Here is a 15029-nt window from a genome sequence, read left to right as displayed (position 1 = left end):
AGGACGACTGTAAGGCAATTTTGAACTTCTTTTCCATAGACAACTTATGTCCATGGACATTGTATAAAGTAAAATGGAGTGGTTTGCCAAAGGCAGCCCTCCGGTAAAGAGGGTCATGGGCCATTACGTAAAGTCCACTTTATTCTAGTGGGCCACCAAAGGTGGCCCGCCGGTAAAGAGGGTCGATCATGGCCATTGCATCAAGTAAACTTTACTGGACAGGGCCGCTGAAGGCGTCCGGCCGTTAAGATGGTCATGGGCTATTACATAAAGTCAATTTATTGTATTGGGCCGCCGAAGGTGGCCTGCAGGTAAAGAGGGTCGATCATGGCCGTTGCACGAAGTAAATCTAATTGGAGTGGCCGCCACAAGGCGTCTGCCCGTTAAGCGGGTCATGGGTAATACATAAAGTCTATTTATTGTAGTGGGCCGACACATAAAGCATATGATACAAACAATGGCCACTGACCGTATAGCGAAGAAACAGTACAATTTTGAATGCCGCATCCCTCAAGACTAATGCCACTGGTTAACCGTAAAAGAATTAGAACGTTCAAAAGCAATGCTGTAAATATCATTAATTTGATCGGAGAGGTGTCGATGTGGTAGATTTACCAATATTTCGATTTCATTCTGAGAAACTATTAATAGCATTCAAAACACGAAAAAGGGGTACATTTAAAGGCATACTATTTTGAGTCAGTTGGCGATGATGTCGTAGAAATCGTTGTAAGTGCACTACGGTTTCACAAAATTGGATTAAAATATCGTAATAAGAATATTAATTATTAGAAATTGTGTACTATATGCCTTATTACACTAATTGTTGCTCTCCCAACAAAAATTAAATGGATGTAAAAGGCTCTCAGGCCGCCCGATATTTCACTAATACTAGCTGGCAGCATACCATCTGTAGTGTTCCAACCATGGTCCACCATGAATAATACAACTGTAACAGGTCTTTTCGTAATCAAAGCGTTGGATTCGCAAGTACGCGATGGTATACATGTAACAAGTATTCGGAGCCAAATAGTCACGCATTTTTTTTGTATTTTGTTTTTAACAAGTGAATGTTTCTCAGGCGAACTCGGCCTTTTGTCTTTATCTTTGTACGTTGTGATCGATCGACGTACCAGGTGCAAACACTTTCAATGACTGGCTACCACAACGGTATTAAGGAAGTACATGGGACACTACATCGTGAGGAAGGGAACACAACAGAACGAGGCCAACACAAGTACACAACGCAACCAATCACACTGCCGTGACAGGGCTCGAAATTACCTTTTTTCCCTGGTAGTCCGATTGGGCTACCATTTTCTGAAGTTGGTAGCCCAGCGACAAGGTCTGGTAGCCCATGCATAAATTATGAGTTTTTTTTGTAAAGGATATTTTTATTTATATCTAGACAATGAACGATTTATTTTGCATGATTCTATCCAGGAAATAAATTTTCTAGTCATTTGACATCAATACCTGCAGATCATAGCCTTAGAAGAACGGTATAGCATGTGCAGTTGAAAACGGTGACGCCTCAAAGTTTCACGAATTATTCACACATACGCAGAGCTTACATGTTCATTTTGATGTTCGCAATACAACGACTTTTCACTCAGCATGTGTAAACATAACATGGCTAAAAATAGATTGGATATAAATTTCAGGATGACAACTTGGTACAGTCATGTTCCTAATACTTTCGTGGCAATTTTGACTATATTTCCCCACCATATCATGGGATGATCTCGTACACTTCAGAAAGCGAAATTTGTGGATGGCCCGACAGTTTTTTCTTTGCAGTTTGAATAATTTTGTGTTTGATTGTGATTTATAAATTGTGATTAAACAACTATGAAAATGAATTTTCATAAGCCATCATTTCCCGAGCCTGTTATCCAAGTGCATCAGTTCAATATTTTATTCAAAGTTTGGCGCAACAAAGTCGACATGTCCTTTCTGTGTCCAGCTGGGTTGACTGTATGAGCGTTGGTCATCTCACAGCGATCAACATCATGCCTCAGGCTTTGGTAGTCCGTGTGGGCTACCATTTCATTCGTTTTGGTAGCCCCAGGAAAAAGTTGGTAGTCTGTGGACGCGGGACTTTCTATTGAGTAAGTGTTTAGCAACATTATTGTGCGTTATGTATTGGAACTATTGAATTACAAGTCTGAAATGGTCAAGCTATTGAACAAACTATTTTTGAATTGACTCATCTAGCGTTTCTCATCTTTAGTATTCATAACAGTTTTCACTACATGGCATGTAGAGACGGTGTTACGAAATAAACTGTATGGTAAGGGCCTGGTCAGAATTAACGGGGGGGGGGAGGCCGGTGCGATTCAAAACCGCGATGCATGAAAAAACACTGACCCTCCCCCCAGTTCTTGCGCAAAATATACTGACTCTCCCCCTCCTCCTTGCGCAAAATCAAATGATCCTCCCCCTACCCTTGAGAAATATTTGCAGTCCTCAGTCTTGTACATACTGGGGGTATATGCACTTGTAAACGCCCTATTCTAATCAAGTGCAGTAATGTCAATTATCCCATGTCTATAAATGCCCACGTATAGCAAGTTTTACATTAAAGAAGAAGTGATCATAGTTTCCCCCTTAGACCACTATGTAGAGTGAATGAACATTTCCGGTGAAATTCCAAATCAAATTTCTTGTACATATATGCACTCATAGCCACCCAATTCTAATCAAGTACAATTGTGTAAATTATCCCATGTCTATAAATGCCCACGTATAGCAAGTTTTACATTAAAGAAGAATTAATCATAGTTTCCCCATAGACCACTATGCATAGTGAATGAACATTTTCGGTAAAATTCCAAATCTAATTTCTTGTACATATATTCACTCATAGCCATCCTATTCTAATCAAGTACAATAATGTCAATTATCCCATGTCTATATATGCCCAAATATTGAAAGTTTTACATAAAAGAAGAATTAATCATAGTTTCCCCCATAGACCACTATGTATAGTGGATGAACATTTTCGGTAATATTCCAAAATCAAATTTCTTGCACATATATGCACTCATAGCCACCCAATTTAAATCAAGTACAATAATGTCAATTATCCCATGTCTATATATACCCAAGTATAGTTAGTTTTACATTAAAGAAGAATTAATCATAGTTTCCTCATAGACCACCATGCATAGTGAATGAACATTTCCGGTGAAATTCAAAATCAAATTTCTTGTACACATATTCACTCATAGCCACCCAATTCTAATCAAGTACAATTGTGTTAATTATCCTATGCCCATATATGCCTAAGTATATAAAGTTTTACATGGGAAAACAAATATACATAGTTTTCCCATAGACACCCATGTTTAGTAAATGAACATTTATGGTGAAATTCCAAATCAAATTTCTTGTACATATGAGCACTTGGAACCCCCTATTCTAATCAAGTACAATAATGTCAATTATCCCATATTTATATATAACCAAAAATAGCAAGTTTTACATTAAAGAAGAATTAATCATAGTTTCCCAATAGACCACCATGCATGGTGAATGAACATTTCCGGTGAAATTCCAAATCAAATTTCTTGTACACATATTCACTCATAGCCACCCAATTCTAATCAAGTACAATTATGTTAATTTTCCCTTTTCTATATATGCCCAAGTATAGAAAGTTTTACATGGGAAAACAAATATTCATAGTTTTCCCATGGACACCCATGTTTAGTAAATGAACATTTATGGTGAAATTCCAAATCAAATTTCTTATACATATGAGCACTGGGAACCACCCTATTCTATCAAGTTCAATTGTGTTAATTATCCCACATCCACATATGCCTAAGAATTAATCATAGTTTCCCCATAGACACCCATGTTTAGTAAATGAACATTTTCAGTGCGAAAATTTCAAAATCACATTTTTTGCACATATATGCACTCATAGCTACCCTTTCTAATGTACTTATGTCAATTATCGCATTTAGGTGACTGATGATGAGATCATTATGTATCTTGAAACACAGTGTGACGGAGGGTCTTCGCTGTTGGAGACAGCAACCTGGCTATGTGTCTCTTAGGCTAAAGAGAACACAAAAGATGCACAACAGGACAAAACAAAGAAAATAACACAACATTTAGAACAGCTGATGCGTGGATTTTCCCCCTTTATAATTGCTCTCGCAGTAGTAGCAGTAGCAGCATACTAGTATTTATCATATATATATATATATATATATATATATATATATATATATATATATATATATACATAATATATATATATATATATATATATATATATATATACATATCATGTTGAAGTTTAACAAAAACTACATTTTTTCCATGTTATTTTATGATTGTGTTTTGTTTTGTTTAAGAGTATTTATAAACATGTCATACTGGTACATGTGTATGTTTTATAGTTGTGAGTAATATATTTTGTAGTACAAGTTCTATCAATACATGAGTGCCCCATATGTTGCGTGTCTCTTTTCAGGATTTCTCTGTAACATTTCAAATTATGAAAAATTTTCCGTGTCTTCCTTGCACAAAAATTAGTGAACCCCCCCTGACTCATGCGCAAAATGAAGCAGCCTTCCCCCAAACCGCTGCATGAAAAATAGTGACCCTCCCCCAATCGCACCGGCCTCCCCCCTGTTAATTCTGACCAGGCCCTAACAGAAAATGTATTTACTAAGAGGTGTAAACTTTGAACATCAAAGCTGTTAAAGTCACTTTAGTAGCAGCAGGTCATGGTCGATTGTGTCAAAAGCAGCTGACAAATCGAGAAAGATGAGTTCAACTTAGTTTCTGGAATCAAGAGACATGCTAATATCTTCGTGAACTTTAAGTAGAGCAGTCTCTGTACTGTGAAACTCTCTATGTTTAGATTACAAAGTTTCCAGTAGCAACTTGGAAGTGAGGAGTGACAGTGTTTGCCATTATTTTGTAAAAATAACAAATCTCATACGATAGCTTTTTAGGATCAAGGGGATCAAGGGGATCAAGACAGCTGTTTGACTGTACGATGAGAGATAGTTCTTCGGCACTGGTCGGATGGAAGACTAGATACTGAATTCACCAACGAGATTACTGTATTTTCTGGCTGCATGTTTCACTTTTTGTCGTTGTTATGCTCATTTTAACACTTCCTTTGTTGTGTTTCGCACCTCCTGCACCCTTTTGTTCTCCTGTGTACATACCTTTTGACAGTGAATAATTATGTAGGTACGTTTGTTTTGGGCTACAGTCCTGTGATTCAGTTTTTGCACGGAGCATGGTTACTCTACCCAAACGTGCATGGGGATACAAGCAAGATGGTCCTTGCTTAGATTTCTAGTTTTCGAAAACTGATACTATATACCACTGATCGAATTTGGGAATACAACCTATTGCTGTAATGTTTCATATATTAAAGATCAAAGATCATTGAAGATCAAAACGGCGGCTACTGTCTTTCAGTACCGACAGTGGTAGTTGTAAAGGCGCCTGATATATTCATGAAAGCAATAATACATTACATTTTGAGCGACAACTTCTCTAAGGCTCGATGTGTTCAACTTGAATTGCGATAAATCAAAGACTTTTCCATCATCATACCTTAGGGTTGGAATAGTGAAATCAAATGTAAGCATTAATTTGTCAAAATTGGTTAAATTGTTCACTCTCAAGGGTGGAGGTGGGCTGAACCATCGTGGCGCAGTGGTAGAGTCCAAGCCTTTGGAACCATAGTCAATAGAAGTGAGGTTGAATGAATAGAGTTCAATACCCGCACAGGCCCACCTTGATGCAGAGACACTTGGCGCACCTCTACTTGTACAAGCTAACAAAGACAGAGCAAGGCGAACACCAGGCCCGAATACGGCCCAGAGTCTGCAAAGCAGTCTGTGGTCATTTACTTTTATTAAAATGGAGACAGTGGTTTCCATGGTTGGTTTACTGTATTTTTTCTTTAAAATATAACTTTAATAAAAACTTTTGCTTTATTCTTTGGAGGTAGTAAGTTATAATATATACTTTGTTCTGCTTTCATGACCCATAATCATTATCACTTTGGAAAATGTGATGGAAAAAATGTGTGCAAAAGTTGGAACAACAGGGAAAACTCTTTCCATGTAGGATATCCCTATCTAGGTTAGCTATTGATTAAGCAAGAAAGTACTGTTACTGTATTATTGACATCAAAGACATTTTTCTAAAAAAGCAACATTAAAATATGACCAAAAATATACCAACATCACGGTTGTGTAAATTAAAGTCTTGAAATGTAACAAATAAGTCTACTTCTATGACTTCAACAGGACTGTCTTTACATCAAATGCCGTGCCTCTTAACTGAACTAAAAGCGAGATATGTGCAGAGTGAAAACATTTCATGATACAAGATATCAGGGCAACAGTTCAACTTGGGAAAAAGTCTCTGCGATAGTGTAGTCCAGGCATGCAGTGAAACAGAAAGTGTGACACGGTGATATATTCAATTACATCATGTGCCATCATCAGTTCGTATAGAACTTGAAGATGAATTCCAACCTATGATGAGGTTGGTCCTGTTACCATGTCCTAATATCTGTCCAACAGCTAGTAGTAACAAAATTGAATAAAGATAGAAACATCAAAGTAAGAGTTAATTAAGCTACATTAAACCAAGGTAAGTTTACTTCAAGTTGAGATCGATGCGGTCGTTGAAAGTAATGCTTGAGTCAAGGACGATGTTAAAATCCCCGATAAGTTAAGCGTCTAATTTTCGTTGTCATTTCTGTTAATTGCCCTCCCTGATACCCTTCATTAATTTGTCCTACCGATCACCGATGCGGGGGCATATAGCCTTGACCAAATAACTTGTTAGCAGCTCTTATGATATGCTAACGAGATATTTGGTCAGAGCGATAAACCCCCGCGTTAATGAAGGGGAACAGGAAGGATATAAACTGTTTTCTTTGAAATACTATGACGAGTTAGCGATGGTAAAGTAATAGGTACACGCGTGATACAGGTAAGGCTTATATGATGAAAAGGTCAAATACACGACATTTATTGATCATATTCATGACTTCTAGACGAATAATGCCTGCAATACCCTGTAGCCTATGTGTGTGATTTGCTTACGCTGCTAGCGTACGTAAGGGAATCACAGTAAACTGAGTGAACAGTTTGACTTTTGACCATATGTTGATCATTTATGTAAGGGTATCAGGGCTCGAAATGAACTTTTCCCCTAGTAGTCCACTTTGACTACCATTTTCTGAAGTTGGTAGCCCAGTGACAATGGCTAGTAGCCTATGCACATTTTAGTTTAGGGTTAGAAAAGGCAATTTTTTAAGATACTGCCCATGAAGTGAATAGTGAATTTTCTAGTCATTTGATGTGAATACTTGCACACCTAATACCCAAAGGAAACAGGTATCAAGCCCCCCCCCCCAAAAAAAAAAGTTTCTGGTCTTTGACATCCAGCAAAAGTGATGCGGTTTACTTTTTTCTTTTTTATTCTTAACAATGCTGGTTTGGCATTATTGATGCAACAGTTATTGTCTTTTATCACTGGCTGCATAATACTTCCATTTTCTTTTTAGCATTTTTGGACATGAAAACAGGGATATCAGGGATAGCTGTACTGATGAGTATGTACCCAAAATAGCAATGACGTGCAGGTTCTGAAATGACATACGCGGTGACCAGTAACGATCTTTTTTGCCCAATGGACTATAGTGATACTCAAATGTTTGGCGGCCTATTGACAAAATGCAATGAAAATGCCATTATTCCCTGTGCCTGTCATCCAAGTATTTGAAATTTGGTTGCAAAGTTTCACTGTACGGTTGTCTTTGTAATTTGTATAACAGAATCATAGATTGGCCTTAATTATGTTACTGTGTCCAGCTGGATTTGACTGCACTTTAGCTCGTTCCAAAGTGACGGACCCGACATGGTACGCCAAGTAGGCCCTACTGACTGAATTTTATGTCCTGGTCTTTGGTAGTCCGTGTGGGCTACCATTTTATGGATTTTGGCTGCCCCAGGCAAAAGTTGGTAGTCTGTGGACGCGGGACTACCGCTAATTTCGAGCCCTGCGTGAGGTGATTAATACATGGTAATGATACCTAAGAGAAGGGGTCCAGCCAATCAGTGAGCTGTAAACAGACCTTATAGGACCGCAAACACCAATCACTGTGGCCGATACATGTGTCCAGGACATAAATCGTAGGTCATTTTAGACGTATATAATTTAGGACATAAATTTGTGTCCTAAACCCCAGCGTCGCTGGAGCTGGAGCGTAGTCGCAAAGTTTGTGAAGACAAATTTGTCTTCAAAAACATTGCGACTACGCTCTACCTGTCTAGTAATGATTGACTAGGGTCGCAGATGCGTTGCAGTAATGAGTACATGGCAGAACGAGACAAGGAACACCCGAAAGTGAGGCAAGGACAAGAACATATGGCGGCCAATGAATGAGTTGCATTCGGAACAGTAAATATTAATGAGACTTAAGTATAGGATAAAGCCTAGGCGGCAGGCCGAGACATTTTATCGTAGGGTTGGACTTTATATACCAGAAGAGCCCGAGTACGAGGGTTTTATCCGACTTAAAAACTATCGCCCCTAACTGATATATTTTCGTTTTTAATGTGTTTACGTCAACCGTCCCCTTTGTCAATGTAACATGTTTAGGATATGAATTAAAACTTTTATTTGTGAAATAGCCTTCCAATGTAATGGAACATCCTATAAATGCCCTAGGGCACATTAGTTTATGTTTGTACCACAGCAGATTTTGTGAAATAGCCTTCCAATGTAATGGAACATCCTATAAATGCCCTAGGGCACATTAGTTTATGTTTGTACCACATCAGATTTTGTGTTGCAGCTGGATTCCGCTGTGTTACCAAATTTGAATATTAAAACGTACCAGATGTCTACAGAATATGACATGTTCACTTTTGATTGGACAGTACTTTACTACGGTGCTGTCATTCGTTTCTGAAATTTGGTGAGCAAGGCTTTACGGGTAGATAAAACACCCTGAATTGAGCACTCTGATCGGTCAATCAACAGTAGATAGTTTTTAAGGACATATAGGCAGCCAATGAATGAACGCAAATGGGGCATAGGGACATAAAACCTACCAATCAACGTGAGCGACGCTAGGGTTTAGGACACAAATTTATGTCCTACATTATATACGTCTAGTGAAACAGGACTAGCTAGGGCTTTGTCAATCGTTGTGTACTTTGATCAAATATGCGTTGTTCAAGGATTTCAATTATAAATTTATCATATTCAAACGAGAACACTACCTCTAAGTTAAGGGATCTCCATTGGCATATATAAGACACTGCTATGTTTATGATTCACCATTTTACTGCGTTAATTGATTAGGTTAAAGTTTGCTTATTCAGAGTTTGTAACCGACCGCATTACGCAGCAGTGTCATTGTTTTGGAAATTTGTTTCATTTCAGAATGAAAGTTACTAAAATTAATATATTGTTTACGTTGTATTTACCAGACTCGTCATGAAATGTCTCGAGTCGTGTAAGATATGCAATTGTAATTTCTGCCTTTTGAAGTAGTGAGGCATAATAAGATGATTCTTCACTCTTCAGCAAAGTAATTGACCTTGATTAACCTTCATCGTATTCACACAGCACACTTCTAATGTTAACTCTTAACAGTTTTGCTTGTCTATTGTTTAGTTTACTTTCGAAACCTGACATCGCCAAATAGATAAAAATTACGCAGTAAAGCAAAGTTTCCTAGGTAACTTACTCGAAAAATTCCTACTTGAAGGTTGTCGTAGATGACGATGTACATTGCCAATTATTGTACCACGTGGCAGGACAGTATTTACATTGCAGCATTAGAATGCGGTTGAAAGCCTAGGACTAATTCTGTTTTAAAGACAAATGTCATTTCAATCAGACATTGAAAATGTTTACTTGCCCTAGTAAGTATGTAGTGCGATTTGTGTAGAGCAAATATCCGATCATGAACCTAGAAGTATACCTAGCATCTTCGTCTAGACTTTTTATTTCTCTCCCTTTTGCCAAGCAAATAGTAAAAGTAAATAGAAGCGACTCAACTCTTTTCAGATGTATGATGATAAAAGAGTTTTCGAACTTAATGCGTACTAACTTAGAACAAAGATTTTCTGAAAAATCGGTCATAATATTTTATGACACTCTTCTTTTGTTACAAGAGGGTGAATGGATCTGAAATACGATAATATAGCTGAGTTGTAATTTACGATGAGTACATGTTTATTTAGACACGAAGGCCAAATTCATAAAATTCTCGATACAACCCAGGCTTGACCGCACTCCATTGTAGCACTCAAATTTATATGCTGTACTGCAGCCCTTTGTGTTAAAGATGATCTCATTTATACTTTTCTCTGACACGAGATACGTCTTTCTTTAGTCGTCACTGACACTGTCATATTTTACATCTATATAAGCTGTGTTCAGTTTTACAGAGTAATAGCATACATAGGATTTACAAAAGGCTTTCTAAAATGTTCATCTGTTATCGGTATTCTGGGAACAAAGCGGGCATATGAATTCTCTGAAACATCACGCAAATGAAAAAAATAACAAATCGTGTCTTCCCTATGGAATTAATTACACATTTTCAAATACTAACAAAAAACTGATGTGAGAGAAACGGCAGGGCTTGATTATAAAAAACCGGTTGGCCAGCATTCACTTAAGTCCTGGATACGGCTGCGCACAGAACTGTTAAGGGCGACCGTGACGAATTTTTTTAAACCTTCTGAATGTTATTTGATCACTCAACAGCTGATGAAGTACATGTCATCTGTGAAAATCTCACAACAGATGTCGCGCACTACCCACATGCATCGTTTAAAGTGTGTTAACCTCCTGACCTTTCATCAAAAACTCATCGACCCAACGATATCTTTAAAATGGCATCATTGTATCTTACGTTCTACTGTAGTCTTTGAAACATATGGATGTAGTGTCGATGATTTTGAAAGCATGTGCATCTTTGCATTACGCCTCGGGGTTTTCCTGCTTCAGTAACTACACAAAGGTAGAGTAATTGTCCGCTTCGTCGGGTAGCAAATAGAATTAGTCAGCTCGAAGATATTCTGAACAATTTTGTCGGAAACAAATCTGTCTCGATTATAGTTTTTAAACTTTTCGGAATACCACTATCGGCATATCTGATGATTAACCGATTGGTAAGAAAACTATACGTTTAAAAACACACCACCAATTCATAAAACCCAACAAGTAATATGTGTTGAAGATTTGTATATGGTTCGTTCTGGTTCGATGACCGGCCTACCCTCAATGCAGAATGGTTTGTTCTGTATTTGGTAGATTTGTGTGCAGTGAACAAGAAGAACATTCCTTATGGAAGCTGTTCTTGATTGAACTAGTCAATCGAATCGGAACAACTGGTAGCTTGTATTTTAATGAAGTCTAAATTAGAACAAAATCAAGTTATGCGGATGGTAAAAAGATATCATTCACTGTATATGGAGTGAAGATGCCGTGAGATATCATTTTAACAAGACACTAGCCTTGGTAAGGTATGTATTCCCTCAACGTACAGTTTAAATGCATCAAATTTGATGCTATCAAGGTGTGAATCTGACGATGGTTATTTTATATCGACTGGCTTCAACTCACAGATCAGAACCCGTTGTCAACAATAGTCTTCCATCAAATTTTACATACATATTCCATCCTTGTTGCAACCATAATACGTACTAACATAGATACTGTCTGTGTCAACTTCAAAGAGATTATCTACCACAGGCTACACCGATATCTTTGACAATGTAAGTCATGCGAGATGCAACGTCTTGCAGGAAAATGTTTTATTTATTATTTAATCACTTATACATACACTTTTATTTTTATGTCGCTGTTCTTGTTCCGTTTGCTGAGCAGGTATTTGGTGTGACTTAGACTTTGATAGAGAATATAAAATGGGAAAATCTCAGGAGTACGATTCTTTGAATAGCCGTGAAATAGGTATCTTGATTAATGCCACCTCTTTGCCGTTTATAGTGTGTCTGTGGGCTACACGGCACAGACATATCGTGAAGAGTTCACTATTTTGCATCGTTGACATGCCAGATTACGTCATCGAATTTAAGAATGAAATAACCATCTTTGAATCGACACGTTGTCTTATATCTGCGATGTGTCAACTGAATACTTCTCTGGAAATAAATGCCGTTCGTAGTAGTTTGCTGTGCGATACGATCTCACAAAACCAAAAAGACATCCACCACGTATTCTACTGAACAAAAGTCGGTCAGATTTGAAATGAGGGAATACGATTTATAAATGAATGTACCACATATCGTTAATATTTATTCAAATCATAGTAAGTCGCGGCTTTCGGAGAAAAACACAACAAGTCGATGTACAGGCGTTAAAACCGTGTCTGCGATTGAGATTAGCTTAAAGCACCACTATTCAGGGTTTGCGATAAACGTATATCTCAGATATCTTTCCCCGAAGGCTGAAAACCTGGATTGCTCCATTAAGCTTGTGTTTAATGTTCTCAGGTCATTAGCTAGACGCTCACAATATTAGAAAACACCCCAGGCAACTATATTTCGGCATCGGCAACATTAGTTTAGTTAAAACAATTTCGATATCACTCAATGCCTCCCCCATTTCTGATATCATAATAGGATATTATATGGATTCGAGATGTCACATGCAATCAGATCACTTTGGCGTGAATACTTTGACTTTCCATACCTGCGGCAACTTGTCTAAATCACTAAGTATGCTCTTAACGGTTTGAAACTTTACGAGGTGTATTTCTGTCCTACTTATAGTTCACATTCATGGAGAAAATATCCTGCAGTTTCTATGTATAAAACCTTGATAGCGGGGGGGGGGGGAGGATACCATGTGTGTTTTGCCTCAAAACGTTTCTGAAATCGGTTTTCTTATATTTGCATTTATAAATTTACAAACATGAATACGTATTATATATCACAAGTGACTTATAAATAACAACACGTCTGTCTTATATGTTCGTGTGATCTAGTTTGCCAGGAAGCTTTTACTAAAACTATATGTTACATCATATACACATTGGTTTCTCCTGAACGTGTAAATTTGAATTGCTATAAAGGACCAGTTCATGGAGTACCTGACAAAGCTGTAAAAATGTAAAACCCTTTCCAATGCAGTCCTACAAAAACATTGCCGAGAGATTGACATCACGGGGCGATGTATCAATAAAAGTTATTGCTGTGCTCGATTGCAAAACTTAGCCAAGAAGGGGCATAAGGTTAATACTTATCTCAAATGTCGTACAATCCCAGAATTTTCGAACCTGGTCAAACAGAAGAGACAAGTATGCAACTGAAAATATTTAAAATACTACGTATACGTTTAGGATATTTGTACAGTGACTTTGTCAAGAGCAACTTCTTTAGCATGTCACTTATCAAGGCGAGCCAATCCGGTTTCCACCGACGATGAAATTCTCTATCATTTATCGATAAAAAGTAGGACAAAGCGTATCGCTGGTATTAAAATTTATGGCAAAACGTGCCGCATTTTACTGGTGATCAGTTATCTGACCCATGCTCTGTGGGTTTTTCATTGTTTGAGACTTGCCGCGCAAAGTCCACAACACTTGTCAAGGACCTGTTACCATAGTAACAACACGACGTGTTGAAAAATCACCTACGAATTTCCAGGAAGCGGTAGAGAAGAATCGGGAAACGTATGCTCCATCAATTTTCATCAATTGCTTGACTTCACATCGAGTAAAGAGATCTATACTCGTTCTGTGATTTTTTTTCCGCGACAAATGTCATGATGAAAGGTTTACAATAATTTTAAGTCTGCAGTGATTAGAGATACACTTTGCAATGGGCAGACTTCACTGCGAAGAGCAGCTGTTATAATTATTAACCTGACAATCGTTACAAGAGAACTGACCGACATTTTTTTCGTGTTCTTTGCAGGCGCCACGCAAAGAGAGTTCAAAATGGCAGATGTTTCGCGAGACCTGAATTGGACAAACTAAAGTTATTATATTACAAGATGCTGTAAATATTACGAGACAGACTAGGCAGAGAGTTTTGAATATTTACAGTTGGAGGAAAGATAACACTTTGTACTATTAGGAGGCTAGAGGGTGGATTGGTCGATCCTCTCGTTTGCTGAGTGGCCTTGGAGTTGAACTGGTGACACACTCGTAGATGTAGAGGTAGCTTGTTTCTCTCAGAAGAATTATTCTAATCGTAAACAATTTGCTTCTCGCCATCCACCCGGTACAATGGTATCCGCCGAAAAAAGCCAAGCAGAAATACAGACAAGATTTCTAACTTGCCTCACTTTATACACATAAAACTGTTAGGGATATAGGACCTCACATCAACTGATTTATTGTCAGAGGTCTTTGAGACGCTGTCCGCGTGGATTTAAATTTCATCGAGCGAATGACAAAATATATAACAAACTTCCAACGAGAGGATGTGTTTTGTCTGATGATCCATACTATATAATGATTTCATCCTGCATATCTATATAACCTTTGCAACTGCAGAGAGTACCATACGGTAAACGCTACATCATGAATTCATCATCAAGTGACGGTAACTCGTCAATCAATGCACGAAACACATCGGCACCATTGGGAATTAATATCACTGTAATACTTGTCTTAGCATGTATTATTATCGTTGGAATATTCGGCAACATTTTAGTATGTGTTGCAGTGTTGAAGACCAGAACGCTAAGAGTAGTAGGTAATTACTACATCGTATCATTGGCAGTATCTGATCTACTATTGTCTGCAGTGGTTTTACCGTTTGCAGTATCACTCGAAGTCAGCCAAGGAACGTGGTATTTTGGCGATATTTTCTGTGGAATGTGGGTCTCGTCGGACGTTTTCTGTTGCACAGCATCAATATTAAACCTATGTGCCATTTCCATAGACCGATTTCGGGCCGTAACATCACCTTTGAAGTACTCAGTTAAACGCACACCATGTATGGCAAAAGTAAATATTGCAATTGTTTGGTCTGTGT

General features: G+C 37.9%; 1 long non-coding RNA gene across 1 annotated transcript; it reads left to right on the top strand.

Annotated features, from left to right (window-relative positions):
• Positions 1–8075: 8075 nt before the first annotated feature.
• LOC139120758 (uncharacterized) lies at positions 8076–14089 on the top strand. Its single transcript, XR_011549141.1, has 3 exons — positions 8076–8460; positions 11335–11546; positions 13962–14089. It is a non-coding gene; the product is annotated as an uncharacterized lncRNA (long non-coding RNA).
• The last annotated feature ends 940 nt before the right edge of the window (positions 14090–15029 follow it).

This window comes from Ptychodera flava, chromosome 20, assembly GCF_041260155.1.
Source record: "Ptychodera flava strain L36383 chromosome 20, AS_Pfla_20210202, whole genome shotgun sequence".
NCBI lineage: Eukaryota > Metazoa > Hemichordata > Enteropneusta > Ptychoderidae > Ptychodera > Ptychodera flava.
Note: the sequence above shows the minus strand (reverse complement) of the source record. Positions and strands in the feature narration are given on the sequence as shown.